The sequence below is a fragment of the Eubalaena glacialis genome, chromosome 9 (assembly GCF_028564815.1).
Source record: "Eubalaena glacialis isolate mEubGla1 chromosome 9, mEubGla1.1.hap2.+ XY, whole genome shotgun sequence".
In the NCBI taxonomy this organism is placed as follows: Eukaryota; Metazoa; Chordata; class Mammalia; order Artiodactyla; family Balaenidae; genus Eubalaena; species Eubalaena glacialis.
In genome coordinates, this window is record NC_083724.1 from 26,798,176 (window position 1) to 26,816,262 (window position 18,087).

Genomic DNA, 18,087 nt, shown 5'->3' on the forward strand with positions numbered 1-18,087 from the left:
CTATGTTTTCCTCTAAGAGCTTTATAGTGTTCAGTCTTACGTTTAGGTCTTTAATCCATTTTGAGTTTATTTTTGTGTATGGTGTTAGGGAATGTTCTAATTTCATACTTTTACATGTAGCTGTCCAGTTTTCCCAGCACCATTTATTGAAGAGACTGTCTTTTCTCCATTGTACATCCTTGCCTCCTTTGCCATAGATTAGTTGACCATAGGTGCATGGGTTTATCTCTGGGCTTTCTATCCTGTTCCATTGATCTATATTTCTGTTTTTGTGCCAGTACCATACTGTTTTGATTACTGTAACTTTGTAGTATAGTCTGTAGTCAGAGAGCCTGATTCCTGCATCTCCATTTTTCTTTCTCAGGACAGAAATTTTCGAAATAAAATGTCAGTACTCACTATTAGCAAAGATGAAAAGAGGTGGCCATTTTCTTATACTGTTTATAGACAAATGAATTGCAATATTCCTGGAAAGTTAAATGGCAGTATGTGAAAAGATGTTTAAGATTTTTATAATTTTTCATATAATAACTCTACTTCTAGATATTAGTCCTAAGGAAATATCAGAAATATGAACTCCCTTTTATAAACAAGATTTATATATCCTCATTAATTACAGTAGTAAAAAACTAGAAGGTGGAAATAGCCCAACTGTTGATCACTTAGAAGAATAATTCAACAAATTACATTGTATACATTTGATGGAGTTACTTAATCATTGTAAATCATGATTTTGAAGCATAGTTACTAACACAATAAAGTGCCACTTATTCATTTATTTGTTCATTCTGCCAATATGTATTGAATAACTAACATGTGTCAGGCACTGTTATAGGTGCTGTGTTTTCATAATGAACAGAGCTCCCTTCTGGAACAACTGCTGTCCTGGAACATACATTCAGTAAGGACAGAAAATAAAAAAGCAAACATATTATGTCAGGTGGCAATAAATGCCAAGAAGAAAAATAAAATCAGAGCAGAGGAGAGTTAATACTGTTAAAATATGATAGAATGATACAGTGTTAGGAACTGTTTATATATTATAATCCTGGTTTTGTAAAGAAATAAACAACCACCATTACCACCACCACAATAAATATATGTACATAAAAACAGAACAATGACTTGAAGAAAGAAAGAATCAGAACATTCACAATGGTTAGCCCAGGGCAGTAAAATAACTTGTGGTTTTCATTTTTTGTTTTTAACTTTTTTGGGGTTTTATTTTATTTATTTATTTATTTATTTATGGCTGTGTTGGGTCTTCGTTTCTGTGCGAGGGCTTTCTCTAGTTGCGGCAAGTGGGGGCCACTCTTCATCGCGGTGCGCGGGCCTCTCATTATCGCGGCCTCTCTTGTTGCGGAGCACAGGCTCCAGATGCGCAGGCTCAGTAACTGTGGCTCACGGGCCCAGTTGCTCCGCGGCATGTGGGATCTTCCCAGACCAGGGCTCGAACCCGTGTTCCCTGCATTGGCAGGCAGATTCTCAACCACTGCACCACCAGGGAAGCCCCTTTCATTTTTTTTAATTTTATTTTTAAAAAATATTTTTTCATTTTTAAAAAAATTTTATTTATTTTTGGCTGCGTTGGGTCTTAATTGCTGCGCGCAGGCTTTCTCTAGTTGCGGTGAGCGGGGGCTACTCTTTGTTGCAGTGTGCAGGCTTCTCATTGCAATGGCTTCTCTTGTGGAGCACAGGCTCTAGGCGTGCAGGCTTCAGTAGTTGCAGCACGCGGGCTCAGTAATTGCAGCACATGGGCCCTAGAGCACATGGGCTTCAGTAGTTGTGGTATGTGGGCTCAGTAGTTGTGGCGCACAGGCTCTAGAGTGCGCAGGCTTCAGTAGTTGTGGCATGTGGGCTCAGTAGTTGCAGTGTGCGGGCTCTAGGGCACGTGGGCTTCAGTAGTTGTGGCATGTGGGCTCAATAGTTGTGGCTCGTGGGCTCTAGAGCACAGGCTCCGTAGTTGTGGTGCACGGCCTTAGCTGCTCTGTGGCATGTGGGATCTTCCCGGACCAGGGATCGAACTCGTGTCCCCTGCATTGGCAGGCAGACTCTCAACCACTGTGCCACCAGGGAAGTCCCACTTGTGGTTTTTAAATATGTTTTCATTTTTCCAAAATGTCAATAAAGAACTTTTATTTAGCATTAGAAAAGTAAACCACAACACAAATTATTTAAATATTTGTTGAGTTACGTTTAAAATGGAAATATTATATTTACATGGTTATTGTTAAGCTTACTGGCTTAGAAGAACACAACACTTGCTAAAACCCATAGAATGTACAACACAGAGTGAACCCTAATTTGTGCCGTGGACTTTGGGTGATAATGGTATGTCAGTGCAGTTTCATTGCTCATAAAGAGCATACCCTGTGGCACAGAATGTCCGCAATGCGAGAAGTTGTGTGTGTGAGAGGACAGGGAATACATGGGAGCTCTCTGTGCTTTCCACTCAGTTTTGCTGTGAACCTATAACTACTCTAAAAAAATTAAGTCTATTAATTTAAAAAAAAGAACACAGCAACCGTAATGATGTCAGGCATAGGATTTCTATAAGGAGGGAATTTTGTAAATACCCTTTATCTTGGTAAATTTGGCATAAATTTGGCACATTTCTGTCCCTCAGTCCAAGAAGTACGGTTTTTCAGTATCACGTGAAACGTTTACCACATTTATAAGGGTATTTATATTTATTTAAATACCAGGTCCGTCAGATTGAGGTACAAAACCAATGCCTATTTATTACTGAATAAGAAAGAGTTCTGGTCACATGAGCTGGAATACACGTATTGCTATAAGCAACATATTTTCTTTGTGAAGGAATGGAAAAAGGCTATGTTATCAGAAGGTGGCCTGTAGAGCCTGAAATTAGAGGAATTAGGAACTAGCTTAATTATTTGATTAGCTAAAGTGTTTCTCAAAGTATAAGTCCATTGACTACCTCCATCAGTCTTGCCAAGGATGTTCACTAAAATGGAAATTCACTAACCTAGACACTAACCTAGATTTACTGTATCAAAATCTCCAGGTATGGACCCAGAGTCTGCATTTTTAACAAACATCCAAGATGATATTTATGTGCATGGAAGTTTGGGAACCAGCAGTACTTGGTTCCAGTGTAACCAGGAAAAAGGGTAGTGGTGCCCCTTTTCTACAATATGGGAGACTTTGCCAATAGGAAATTAACAGGTCAAGGGTGTTGGTAAGACTGACTTTTCACTAAATCTACTGGTAGAGTACTGCTAATTTCAAACTCTGAGACTGCTTTTCTCTGATTCCTTGATGTTCTTAACTTCATTTGATCGCTGTCAAGTCATGGGAGAAAATCATTCTTTTTTCACTTCATATCACTGCCCAGATTTATTATACGCTTTTTATATGTTTTTATAGAAGTGTAATTGCATACAGTGATAGTGACAATTTGACGAGTTTTGACAACTGCAAATATCCATGTAACCAGTACTCCAGCTGAGTATGCCATCATCCTAGGAGGTTCACTATGGTCTCTTGCATTCTATCCCTGCCCCTATCTATCCTGGCAACCACTATCATGATTTCTCTCCCCACAGATCAGTTTTGCCTGTTCTGTAATTTCATAAAATGATGTATTGACTATGGGCTAACTCCATAATTTTTGTAAAAGACAGTGACACTCATTTTTCCAAGTTCTTTTAAGAGAAACCACTCTAGACAACCCTTAGAAAACTCCAACACATTTCATTTTGTGTTGGTGAAGGTGGAATACCTTACTAGAAGTATAAACAGCTGAGGACTTTAGAAACTGTTCTTCTGTAATTAGTTAGCTAGTTTTAAGCCTTGAACTAGACATAGTTCAACTAAAAGCACTCTGATAATAGGAGAGTATCCAGATGATCCAAATGGAATCAATTCTTCTGATCCAAAACAGTGATACCCCCAATCTCCTATAAGAATTTGGAGATCAACTTGCTAACATGCTATTAGTAATACTTAGGAAGAAGGAAGAATGTGTGGAGATAGGCAAATGAATGCCACTTGATCCATAGACTGTGGACCACCAAGTCTGATCCTGTATTAGCTTTCAAAAGGGATCAGTAACATCTTCCCCAACCTTGGATTTCAACATATTCTTATCCACTTTTGTCTTTGCAGCCCCACAATTGCAGTCTTTTTCAGACCCTAAAAGAGAAATTTGAGAAATAGTACATCCTTTCTACCATCCATTATCATAATTCCCTTGTACCTGTAACACATTCTCTGGTCCTTGCCCGTTTTGCATGCTTTGATTCCTCCAGGATTTTAACATTCCTGCTACTATTTGTATGGTTCTCTGGCACTCTGATCACTTGCCTCCATCTTTTTGAGTGTTCATTCTATATTCTAGTTTAAAGAGCTCTGTGCCATCACTCTAATTTCTTTAAGAATATCCCCAGCTCTTTTCTCTTCTTTGGAATTGCCCAAAGTCATGCTTCTGAGCACTTCCTGGTACTGTCTTCTTTTGGAAACTTGTGGAATTATGCCTATTTTAAAAGATATTTTGAAGTCTAGCTTCCTTAAGTCCTCTGTACGCATTTTATCCAGCTCATCCTTGTCTTCCCTTGAAGATGCCATGGCCACATTCTCCCAGGGTCTCATCCCTTCCACTCTAACAAATGGCTTCTTCCCATTGGTTGGAATCAGTCAGAGCATAGTTATTTTTATTCTTTCCCCTACCTTCTAGGATGTGAAGGCAAGTGAAAAACTCTGCTTTTATCTGAATGAGATATCCAGAATGTTATCCCCAGCGTGTGTGCTCTGCCAATTTTGTGGCTTTCCCCCATGTGGCTCAGCTCAGTTTCCATAAAAACATCACTTCTGTTCCTCTCTCCTTTCATCTTCATCCAAGTGTTCAGGGATTCCTCTGAATCTATTGTTATTACAGCCTACAATGCTGTTCCATCTCCTCTCAACGGGTCTTTTGTGCACAGCACACCCTTCTATCACTATGTTCCCATGGACCTGTTCCATCCTGCCAACTCTCCTGGTATCTGTGAGGTCTTGTTTGTCACCCTGTGCTGTAATCTCAAGGTTACTATGTTCTGTGCATGATATCAGGACATCTGCTGCCTATTTTGTTTCTGATGTCCTTCCCAATAATTTTCTCATGGAATCACTCGACACCTCCCTCACTGTTGAAATTCTTCCCAGGCCTTCCTTCATGTCATCCATGGAAACCCATTTCAGTTTTATCTAGGTGTTTTTTTCTCCTTTCCCATCTGTTTTCCATTTACAGCCCTTTTGGCCAGATGAGTTGGTCTCTGACTAAACACATTCTTTTCAGTCTTTGAAAAATGTTCTCCATTCTTAGTCAAATATCCTTCATTCCTACATTTGAAGCTGTGGCCCTGAAATGAAAATTTGCACCAAGTGTGTACCTGGCCATTCATTTTTTTAAAAAAATTATTTAATTATTTACTTATTTAATTTTTGGCTGCATTGGGTCTTTGTTGCTGCGCAGGGGCTTTCTCTAGTTGCGGCGAGCGGGGGCTACTCTTCGTTGCGGTGCGCGGGCTTCTCATTGCAGTGGCTTCTCTTGTTGCGGAGCACGGGCTCTAGGCGTGTGGACTTCAGTAGTTGTGGCACGTGGGCTCAGTAGTTGTGGCTCACGGGCTCTAGAGCGCAGGCTCAGTAGTTGTGGCGCACAGACTTAGTTGCTCCGCGACATGTGGGATCTTCCCGGACCAGGGCTCAAACCTGTGTCCCCTGCACTGGCAGGCGGATTCTTAACCACTGCCCCACCAAGGAAGTCCCCTGGCCATTCATTTTTCATATCATATTTTTGTTCTCCACATTTGTGCCCTAAGTCTTTTATGTTCCAAATTTCACAGCATCTTGAGATGCTTCCATCTCTATTTTGACGGCTTTTCATTTCCCTGTAACTTGGCAGTTGATAGTTTGACCAGCCTCAGCAGGCTCTGCCATATGCTAGATTCATATTCCATGAGATAACTCCTCTTCCTGCATGACTTAATTGTGTCAGTTCATAGATATTACCATATCCCTCTCTCGGAGTCCCCAAATTCCAGCATATGACTTTTCCTCTGTAGCTTTACCATTCGTGTGTCTTTCTCCTCTGTGGGAAAGGAATATCAAATGTGGTGTAGCGTAGTAGAAAGGAGGCTTGCTCTGCTACTTATTACTGGGCAGCTAAAGAGGAGAAATAACTGGGAATTCCCTGGAGGTCCAGTGGTTAGGACTCCATGCTTCCACTGCAGGGGGCACAGTTTTTTGGTTTTTTTTTAATTTTTATTTATTTATTTATTTATGGCTGTGTTGGGTCTTCGTTTCTGTGCGAGGGCTCTCCCCAGTTGTGGCAAGCGGGGGCCACTCCTCATCGCGGTGCGCGGGCCTCTCACCATCGCGGCCTCTCCTGCTGCGGAGCACAGGCTCCAGAGGCGCAGGCTCAGTAATTGTGGCTCATGGGCCCAGCCGCTCCGCGGCATGTGGGATCTTCCCAGACCAGGGCTCGAACCCGTGTCCCCTGCACTAGCAGGCAGATTCTCAACCACTACGCCACCAGGGAAGCCCCCGGGGCACAGTTTTGATCCCTGGTCGGGGAACTAGGATCCTGCATGCTGCACAGCACGGCCCAAAAAAACCGACAAATAACTAAAATAAGTGAACTTTCCAAGCCTCAGCTTCTTTATCCTTCAAGGAGTGATAGAACAATAACATTACTAGGTTATTATGATGATTTAATAAGATACTATATATGAGACCACTTTGTACGCTGAAAGGAACACAAATACAGGTTTTAAGAATAATCATTGCGTAATTCAACCTGCAGAGCACATGCAGCAGCCATGAGAGGTTGCTCAATATTTGCTCCAACCCTGTATTAACTCAAATATTGAGTGCCTCCTAGAAGCCAGATTCTCTAAAGAGAAACAGAGGCAGGCACACAAAACTCGGTGGTAGAGTTCTCAGCCAGGAAGAAACTGAATTTAGGAGTACTTCCTTTCCCCAGAGGATTAACATGGGCATTGTGGTAACCTATGCGCTGCTCACAAACGTCTGTGCCATGCCTTGTTCTTTGGATTTTAACGCCATCCTGCACAAGTGTTCCTGAGCATCCCAGAGGTCATCCCAGTGGTGTGCAAGAATCTGCTTATTTTCTAGAACCCCAGGCAGTTTGGACCTCTAGCTCATGCAGGATCCACCCTAAGCTAACGTCATCTGGGAACTGGCCACAGTACCCCTTCTCTACCCTAACCATGATGGGATGGCATGGCTCTCTAGTTAGTTTGTTGGATAATTGTAAGAACAACTAACCATGATAATAGCACCTACAGATCTCATGTTTTGAATACCTACCATGTGTCACATAGTCTGCTAGGTCTCAATATACATCACTGTTTTTCAACCATTTTGTAAAAAATTATTGTTCCCCTAAAGAGCCTTTTTAGACATGTTTTTCTTAATATCCCCTCCATGAAATTTTAATACCAAAGACTTACTGTATTTGTTTAGGTACTATATGTATGTCAGTATTATCTGTGCTTTATATGTAAAAGGAGAGATTTTTTTCACCCCCTCCCCTGAGAACAAATTTTCACCCCTTTGGGGATGATGTTACCTCCCATAGAGAATGCATTTTTTAAATATATATAATAGGTATATATGTGTATATATATGTATTTATTTTTCCCCTTCCTGTAATCATTCCCCAAATAATTTCTAAACTGTTTGCTCAATCTCTGAAACTGTTGCACAACTATTGACCCCAGGGAAAGAAAGTTTGATGTGGAGGTAACAGAAAACACTCCATTTGAGGTAAGGCTGCATTTTCCACGTAGAGCCCAGCCCCCTGGTCAAGCCTGCACAGACTCTAGCTTGATGCAATCCTGTGGTCTCTCTCGACACACACTCATTTCTTTGTGACCTCCTCCCCCAGGATCTTGAATGGGATGCTAGACATTGCTCATGAGAAACCCGAGGAGGATACTAAAAAGACAGCTACAGTTTTCCTGATGCCTGCCGCCAAGTTTCTTGAGGGCCCAGCTGTTGGGGTAAGATTTTGTAGAATTTTGATTTATTTATTTTTATTATATTTTAGAATTTATATATAATTATATATGAGTTATATATAATTATATGTATAAATTCTAAAATTATATATATGTATAAAAACCTCTGAGATTTCAGATGCTGTCTTAGTTTTCTGTAGTGTCAAAGGGCTAGAAAATGTGGAAATGGGGGAAGGTAGTGGTGGAAGGATGGATGGGTGAAAGAGAGCAGGAGAGAGAGGAAAGGAGAGGAGGGAAGACTGGAGGGCTGGGAGTGGGAGGAAAGAGAAAGAAAAGGGGAGTGAGGGAAAATGTACTGGAAAGAGCAAGGGCCTTGGAATCAGACAACTAGCTTGTTACTTTGTGACCTTGGGAAAGTTACTTTAACACTCTGGGTCATTAATACTTGCTTTCTAAGATCTGTGTTCCTGTGTACAATATCTGGCATACGCAAGGTGCTCAACTGTGTAAGCATTATTATTGCACATACACGTATAGGTAATAAAAGGAATTAGAATCAAATAAATTTGCCAGTCAAGTTTTCTCATCTTAGAAAAGGCTTATGCATACCAGTACAAATGGGTACAGCCACAAGGCATTCTGTGACCTCAGGAGCAAAGGCTGATGGAAGAGGAGCCTTTGGGAGTTTCTGAGGGACCCAATAAATAGCACTCCTTTTCCCCATTCAGTTTTTAAACCAGTGAGAAATAAGACAAAGGAGTTAGCAGATGGAGGCCAATATACGGCTCTCATTATGATCAATGCTACTTTACAGAGCATAGTTTCTATCTTTGAGCAAGTGGCGTTCTTAATACCAAACTCCAGAATTTGACCAACTTGCTCATCAGCCTCAGGCAATACCAGAATATGGCAGACTTCCCCATGTGGAGAGAGATGCCCCCTGTGGGTGGCTTCTAAGAAAAGGAACAGAAGCAGGGGCTAGGCCATGCATGATTTCTTTCTCCTTCTACACGCACGAACCAGGGAAGTCAGTTCACCTTCCGCAGGGAAGGAATGTGTCAGGAAGCAGAAGAGGCCAGGTGTGGTATGCTAATGATGTCCCTCCACTTGGACAGGATTAATGGGGGTGGTGAGGGTGAGGGTAGGGGTGGGAGTATGAGCTTCCCACCCTCCAACCAGCTCTCAAGGTCAGTAATGGGGTGTTTGCAGAACTAGGAGAATTAATGAGACTCTACAACTGGCCCTGGAGTGGGAGGAAGGGACACTGTAGTGTGCTTCAAAATGTTTAACAATTAGCTCTCTAGAAAAAAATTATGTCAATTTATAAATTTTACTGATGTAAAGGGTGTGCAGCACACCATTTATAAATAATAATAAAATATACAGTGCTCTTTATTTTAAATTCCATATAGCCAGTTGATTCGCACTGAATGTCTTCATTGATTTTTTTGCTGAACTCTTGTGTCCATAGCCAACCTATGGTTGCAATTCAACTATGATTTGACAAGTGGAGTAATTTCCACCATCCAGATACCAATAGATATAAACAACTCACGAGCATAGAAAATAGTAAAATTTAGTAAGATTATTAAGAAGGGATGAGTTTTGAGTATTTATGGCCTTTGTTTTTAAAGTAAGTTAATTTTAAGTTTCTACAATTTAAATTTTAATAATGACAGTGTTTAACAGTACAACTTGTAGAAAGCCTAAAAATGTATCAGTTGGCACACCACCGAGGAACATCCCACAGTTCTAATTATGTTTTTTACAGGTGTGGCAAATTACAGTTTAATCCCCACTTAAGGAGATATTTGGGTACACAACCCAGAGTGAGAGGGGTGCTGGGCTGGCTGCAGGGCTCTCCAGGCAGGAAGAATGGCATCCACCAGGGGGCAGTGTGCTTCCAGGTGGTCCCTCATATAGGGAGCCAGACCTCAGCCTGCAGTTACTAGAGGAAGAAGGATAAGGGCCACATCTGGGGGCAGAAGGCTGAGACTCAAGGCTTCTTTCTGGGTATTGACCAGGGGAGCAATCAGGAAAGCAAAACAGAAGTTCTGAGGTGCCATGGGAGAAGGAGTGAGGGGAGAAGCCTCCTGCTGCCTGTACCCATCTGGCGACAAGGCAGCAAGGCCCATTCCAGACCCCACTCTCTGGGGGGGTGGAGACTCACCCAGGACAGAGGATGAACTTGGGCTCAGGAGCGTGAGTGGGACAGAACTTAATTACCCCAAATGGGGCTCAGGGCCTGTAGTTGAGAGGGCCAGGGAGGAGAGACCAATACTAGAAGTGAAGCAGAATTTTCTAGTCAGTTAAACAATTTGGAGCCTTGGAGGACTCAGGCAGGATCACAAAAAATCCAGTTTCCGGACTGTTCTCTTTCCTGCACACAGGGTCTGTGGTTGAGTTTTTAAGCAGGATCAAGTTACAAAGCGCCACACAACTATCCACAGGGGCTCTGATATGGTAAGTACTTTATATGTGATTTTTCCTTTTTCCATTTTGTATGCTTACAGTCACTTTCTGGAAAGCCCATTTCAGGCTTAAATGCCTCTTTCAGGAGGTTGGAAGTTCAATGTCTTGGTGACTTAGTTTTTCCTACATAAGATAAATCCTGCCACCTTAACAAAGCAAAACCAAAATTGGTACCTGGAAAAATTGCATTTTCTTATCAGTTTGGGCAGAATTGTCCCTAAAATGTTATAGACTATCCAAATCATTTATATAAAATAAGTTTTTGTTTGTTTCTCTACACTCACCTGTTAGGAGATTCAGTTTGCTTACTTGTTTTGTTTATGAAAGTCTAGCTTCGTATTGAAACTTGAAAGCCACGGATTTCAAAAGAGTTGTGCTTGTCTCTTTGCTTGTTTCAGGCATAAATAGCTCCCAGGCCACAGGATAAAAGTCACTTCGTAACTGGTGTATGGGCCTTAGGTCAATAGAAGATCACCAAATTTTGTTTGAGACAATATGTGACTTCATCTTACATTGCTATTTTTAACAGTTTGTGAACGCAGTGGTTTACTAGAAAAAACGAGAAAACGGCAAATTTTTGGTGATTAACGTCTATCATAAATTAGTGTTGCAGGAGAAGGGGGAGCAAGAGAATGGTCATGTCCCAAGTCTCGGGCGAGTTCCTGGGACAGGCCACCAAGTGAGGGTCCTTGGTCTCGCATGGGGAAGAATTCAAGAGCGAGCCAAAGTAAAGTGAAAGCAGGTTTTTTAGAGAGATACATATTCCACAGGTATAATGCCTGCCGGCTGTATCAGAAAGTGAGAGCGGCTCCGGGGTATGGAGTTGTTAGTTTTTATGGGCTGGGTAATTTCATATGCTAAGGAGTGGGAGGAATATTCTAACTATTTTGGGGAAGGGGTGGGGACTTCAGAAATCAGGCCACCGCCCACTTTTTGGCCTTTTATGGTCAGCCTCAGAGCTGCCACGGTGCCTGTGGGTGTGTCATTTAGCTGATGTGTTACAATGAGCAGATGCTCAGGCTCAAGGTCTCCTGGAGGTCGAATCTTCTGCCATCTTGGGCCTGGTCGGTTTTTACCAGTCTTTGTCGTATCCCGTTTTTCTCAATGGCTGTGTCATTCTTTTAACGGTTGTGCCTGCCCCCATTCATTCCTGTCTCATTCGTTCAAGTTGTTAAATAATTTATTATAAAAAGTGTTTAAAGATTATCATGTTTCATATAGAATGAGAAAAAAGATAGCTAAAATTAATAGAGTCACAGAGTGTATACTGTTTTCAAACTTAAACACGTTTTTACAGTGCATAATTTTAAACATGTGCAGATGTAGAGAGTGTAATGAACCCTCAAATTTTGTTAACTTGTTTCATTTATAGCCTTACACCCCATCAGCATAGCATTTCATCTCTAAACATAGAACTTAAAAAAATATACCACTGGAGAGGGAGGGGCAAGATGGCGGAAGAGTAAGACGCGGAGATCACCTTCCTCCCCACAGATACATGAGAAATACATCTACACGTGGAACTGCTCCTACAGAACACCCACTGAACGCTGGCAGAAGACGTCAGACCTCCCAAAAGGCAAGAAAATCCCCACGTACTTGGGTAGGGCAAAAGAAAAAAGAAATAACAGAGACAAAAGAATAGGGATGGGACCTGCACCAGTGGGAGGGAGCTGTGAAGGAGGAAAGGTTTCCACACACTAGGAAGGCCCTTCGTGGGCAGAGACTGCGGGTAGCAGAGGGGGGAAGCTTCGGAGCCACGGAGGAGAGCGCAGCCACATTGGTGCGGAGGGCAAAGCGGAGATTCCCGCACAGAGGAGCGGTGCCGACCAGCACTCACCAGCCCGAGAGGCTTGTCTGCTCAGCCGCCGGGGCGGGCGGGGCCTGGGAGCTGGGGCTCGGGCTTCGGTGCTAGCCGGGAGGGAGTCCGGGAAAAAGACTGCAGCTGCCGAAGAGGCAAGAGAATTTTTCTTGCCTCTTTGTTTCGCGGCGCGCAAGGAGAGGGGATTCAAAGCGCCGCCTAAACGAGCTCCAGAGACGGGCGCGAGCCGCGGCTATCAGCGCGGATCCCACAGCAACAGGGACGCAGAGGGAAAAACGGAGAGATTCCCGCACAGAGGCTCGGCGCCGAGCAGCACTCACCAGCCCGAGAGGCTTGTCTGCTCACCCGCCGGGGCAGGCGGGGGCTGGGAGCTGAGGCTCCAGCTTCGGTCGGATCCCAGGGAGAGGACTGGGGTTGGCTGCGTGAACACAGCCTGAAGGGTCTAGCGCACCACAACTAGCCGGGAGGGTGCCCGAGAAAAAGTCTGCAGCTGCCGAAGAGGCAAGAGACTTTTTCTTGCCTCTTTGTTTCGCGGCGCGCAAGGAGAGGGGATTCAGAGCGCCACTTAAACGAACTCCAGAGACGGGCGCGAGCCGCGGCTATCAGCGCGGACCCCAGAGACGGGCATGAGACGCTAGGGCTGCTGCTGCTGCCACCAAACAGCCTGTGGGCGAGCACAGGTCATTCTCCACACCGCCCCTCCCGGGAGCCTGTGCAGCCCGCCACGGCCAGGGTCCCGTAATCCGGGGACAACTTGCCCGGGAGAGCGCACGGCGCGCCTCAGGCTGCTGCAACGTCACGCCGGCTTCTGCCGCCGCAGGCTCGCCCCGCCTCCTCCGTACCGCTCCCTCCCCCCGGCCTGACTGAGCCAGAGCCCCCGAATCAGCTGCTCCTTTAACCCCGTTCTGTCTGGGCGGGGAACAGACGCCCTCAGGCGACCTACATGCAGAGGCGGGTCCAAATCCAAAGCTGAACCCCGGGAGCTGTACGAACAAAGAAGAGAAAGGGAAATCTCTCCCAGCAGCCTCAGAAGCAGCGGATTAAAGCTCCACAAACAACTTGATGTGCCTGCATCTGTTGAATACCTGAATAGACAACGAATCATCCCAAATTTAGGAGGTGGACTTTGGGAGCAGGATATATTAACTTTTCCCCTTTTCCTTTTTTTGTGAGTGTATATGTGTATGCTTCTGGGTGAGATTTTGTCTGTATAGCTTTGCTCTCACCGTTAGTCCTAGGGTTAGGTCTGTCCGTTTTTTGTTTTTGTTTTTTTTTTTTTGGCTTAAAAAAAATTTTTTTCCCTAATAAATGTTTTCTTAATAATTTTTTCCTTATTTTCTATTTTTAAAAAATTTAAAAAATTTTTTAATAAGTTTTTTCATATTTTTTATTTTAAAAAATTAAAAAAATTTTTTTCTTAATAAATTTTTTCTAAATAATTTTTTTCTTATTTTTAGTATAAAAAATTAATAAATCTATTTTTAAAAATTAAAAACAATTTTTTTTCTTAATAAACTTACTCTTAATAATTTTTTTTCTTATTTTTTATTATAATTGCTTTATTTTATTTTATTTTATCCTCTTTTTTTTCTTTCTTTCCATTTTTTCTCCCTTTTATTCTGAGCCGTGTGGATGAAAGGCTCTTGGTGCTCCAGCCAGGCATCAGGGCTGTGCCTCTGAGGTGGGAGAGCCAACTTCAGGACACTGGTCCACAAGAGACCTCCCAGCTCCACGTAATACCAAACGGCGAAAATCTCTCAGAGATCTCCATCTCAACATCAAGACCCAGCTTCACTCAACGACCAGCAAGCTACAGTGCTGGACACCCTATGCCAAACAACTAGCAAGAGAGGAACACAGCCCCATCCATTAACAGAGAGGCTGCCTAAAATCATAATAAGGCCACAGACACCCCAAAACACACCACCAGACGTGGACGAACCCACCAGAAAGACAACATCCAGCCTCATCCACCAGAACACAGGCACTAGTTCCCTCCACCAGGAAACCTACACAACCCACTGAACCAACCTTAGCCACTGGGGACAGATACCAAAAACAACGGGAACTACGAACCTGCAGCCTGTGAAAAGGAGACCCCAAACACAGTAAGATAAGCAAAATGAGAAGACAGAAAAACACACAGCAGATGAAGGAGCAGGGTCAAAACACACCAGACCTAACAAATGAAGAGGAAATAGGTAGTCTACCTGAAAAAGAATTCAGAATAATGATAGTAAGGATGATCCAAAGTCTTGGAAATAGAATAGACAAAATGCAAGAAACATTTAACAAGGACATAGAAGAACTAAAGAGGAACCAAGCAATGATGAAAAGCACAATAAATGAAATTAAAAATACTCTAGATGGGATCAATAGCAGAATAACTGAGGCAGAAGAACAGATAAGTGACCTGGAAGATAAAATGGTGGAAATAACTACTGCAGAGCAGAATAAAGAAAAAAGAATGAAAAGAACTGAGGACAGTCTCAGAGACCTCTGGGACAACATTAAACGCACCAACATTCGAATTATAGGGGTCCCAGAAGAAGAAGAGAAAAAGAAAGGGACTGAGAAAATATTTGAAGAGATTATAGTTGAAAACTTCCCTAATATGGGAAAGGAAATAGTTAATCAAGTCCTGGAAGCACAGAGAGTCCCATACAGGATAAATCCAAGGAGAAACACACCAAGACACATATTAATCAAACTATCAAAAATTAAATATAAAGAAAACATATTAAAAGCAGCAAGGGAAAAACAACAGATAACACACAAGGGCATCCCCATAAGGTTAACAGCTGATCTTTCAGCAGAAACTCTGCAAGCCAGAAGGGAGTGGCAGGATATACTTAAAGTGATGAAGGAGAAAAACCTACAACCAAGATTACTCTACCCAGCAAGGATCTCATTCAGATTTGATGGAGAAATTAAAACCTTTACAGACAAGCAAAAGCTGAGAGAGTTCAGCACCACCAAACCAGCTTTACAACAAATGCTAAAGGAACTTCTCTAGGCAAGAAACACAAGAGAAGGAAAACACCTACAATAACAAACCCAAAACATTTAAGAAAATGGGAATAGGAACATACATATCGATAATTACCTTAAATGTAAATGGATTAAATGCTCCCACCAAAAGACACAGACTGGCTGAATGGATACAAAAACAAGACCCATATATATGCTGTCTACAAGAGACCCACTTCAGACCTAGAGACACATACAGACTGAAAGTGAGGGGATGGAAAAAGATATTCCATGCAAATGGAAAGCAAAAGAAAGCTGGAGTAGCAATTCTCATATCAGACAAAATAGACTTTAAAATAAAGACTATTACAAGAGACAAAGACGGACACTATATAATGATCAAGGGATCGATCCAAGAGGAAGGTATAACAATTGTAAATATTTATGCACCCAACATAGGAGCACCTCAATACATAAGGCAAATACTAACAGCCATAAAAGGGGAAATCGACAGTAACACAATCATAGTAGGGGACTTTAACACCCCACTTTCACCAATGGACAGATCATCCAAAATGAAAATAAATAAGGAAACACAAGCTTTAAATGATACATTAAACAAGATGGACTTAATTGATATTTATAGGACATTCCACCCAAAAACAACAGAATACACATTTTTCTCAAGTGCTCATGGAACATTCTCCAGGATAGATCATAACTTGGGTCACAAATCAAGCCTTGGTAAATTTAAAAAAATTGAAATCGTATCAAGTATCTTTTCCGACCACAACGCTATGAGACTAGATATCAATTACAGGAAAAGATCTGTAAAAAATACAAACACATGGAGGCTACACAATACACTACTTAATAACGAAGTGATCACTGAAGAAATCAAAGGGGAAATCAAAAAATACCTAGAAACAAATGACAATGGAGACACGACGATCCAAAACCTATGGGATGCAGCAAAAGCAGTTCTAAGAGGGAAGTTTATAGCAATACAAGCCTACATCAAGAAACAGGAAACATCTCGAATAAACAACCTAACCTTGCACCTAAAGCAATTAGAGAAAGAAGAACAAAAAAACCCCAAAGCTAGCAGAAGGAAAGAAATCATAAAGATCAGATCAGAAATAAATGAAAAAGAAATGAAGGAAACAATAGCAAAAATCAATGAAACTAAAAGCTGGTTCTTTGAGAAGATAAACAAAATTGATAAACCATTAGCCAGACTCATCAAGAGAAAAAGGGAGAAGACTCAAATTAATAGAATTAGAAATGAAAAAGGAGAAGTAACCATTGACACTGCAGAAATACAAACGATCATAAGAGATTACTACAAGCAACTCTATGCTAATAAAATGGACAACCTGGAAGAAATGGACAGATTCTTAGAAATGCACAACCTGCCGAGACTGAACCAGGAAGAAATAGAAAATATGAACAGACCAATCACAAGCACTGAAATTGAAACTGTGATTAAAAATCTTCCAACACACAGAAGCCCAGGACCAGATGGCTTCACAGGCGAATTCTATCAAACATTTAGAGAAGAGCTAACACCTATCCTTCTCAAACTCTTCCAAAATATTGCAGAGGGAGGAACACTCCCCAACTCATTCTACGAGGCCACCATCACCCTGATACCAAAACCAGGCAAAGATGTCACAAAGAAAGAAAACTACAGGCCAATATCACTGATGAACATAGATGCAAAAATCCTCAACAAAATACTAGCAAACAGAATCCAACAGCACATTAAAAGGATCATACACCATGATCAAGTGGGGTTTATTCCAGGAATGCAAGGATTCTTCAATATACACAAATCAATCAACGTGATACATCATATTAACAAATTGAAGGAGCAAAACCATATGATCATCTCAATAGATGCAGAGAAAGCTTTCGACAAAATTCAACACCCATTTATGATAAAAGTCCTGCAGAAAGTAGGCATAGAGGGAACTTTCCTCAACATAATAAAGGCCGTATATGACAAACCCACAGCCAACATTGTCCTCAATGGTGAAAAACTGAAACCATTTCCACTAAGATCAGGAACAAGACAAGGTTGCCCACTCTCACCACTATTATTCAACATAGTTTTGGAAGTGTTAGCCACAGCAATCAGAGACGAAAAAGAAATAAAAGGAATCCAAATCGGAAAAGAAGAAGTAAAGCTGTCACTGTTTGCAGATGACATGATACTATACATAGAGAATCCAAAAGATGCTACCAGAAAACTGCTAGAGCTAATCAATGAATTTGGTAAAGTAGCAGGATACAAAATTAATGCACAGAAATCTCTTTCATTCCTGTATACTAATGATGAAAAATCTGAAAGTGAAATTAAGAAAACACTCCCGTTTACCATTGCAACAAAAAGAATAAAATACCTAGGAATAAACCTACCTAAGGAGACAAAAGACCTGTATGCAGAAAATTATAGGACACTGATGAAAGAAATTAAAGATGATACAAATAGATGGAGAGATATACCATGTTCTTGGATTGGAAGAATCAACATTGTGAAAATGACTCTGCTACCCAAAGCAATCTACAGATTCAATGCAATCCCTATCAACCTACCACTGGCATTTTTCACAGAACTAGAACAAAAAATTTCACAATTTGTATGGAAACACAAAAGACCCCGAATAGCCAATGCAATCTTGAGAACGAAAAATGGAGCTGGAGGAATCAGGCTCCCTGACTTCAGACTATATTACAAAGCTACAGTAATCAAGACAGTTTGGTACTGGCACAAAAACAGAAATATAGATCAATGGAACAGGATAGAAAGCCCAGAGATAAGCCCACGCACATATG

At 41.8% G+C, this 18,087-nt stretch overlaps 1 long non-coding RNA gene across 1 annotated transcript in view; it reads left to right on the forward strand.

Annotated features, from left to right (window-relative positions):
- LOC133097260 (uncharacterized) overlaps positions 1-18,087 on the forward strand; it is a 209,728-nt gene that overhangs the window by 18,970 nt on the left and 172,671 nt on the right. Inside the window, exons 2-3 of the long non-coding RNA XR_009702004.1 lie at positions 7,913-8,027; positions 10,376-10,448. This is a non-coding gene — a long non-coding RNA (uncharacterized LOC133097260). The remainder of the gene's footprint in view (positions 1-7,912; positions 8,028-10,375; positions 10,449-18,087) is intronic.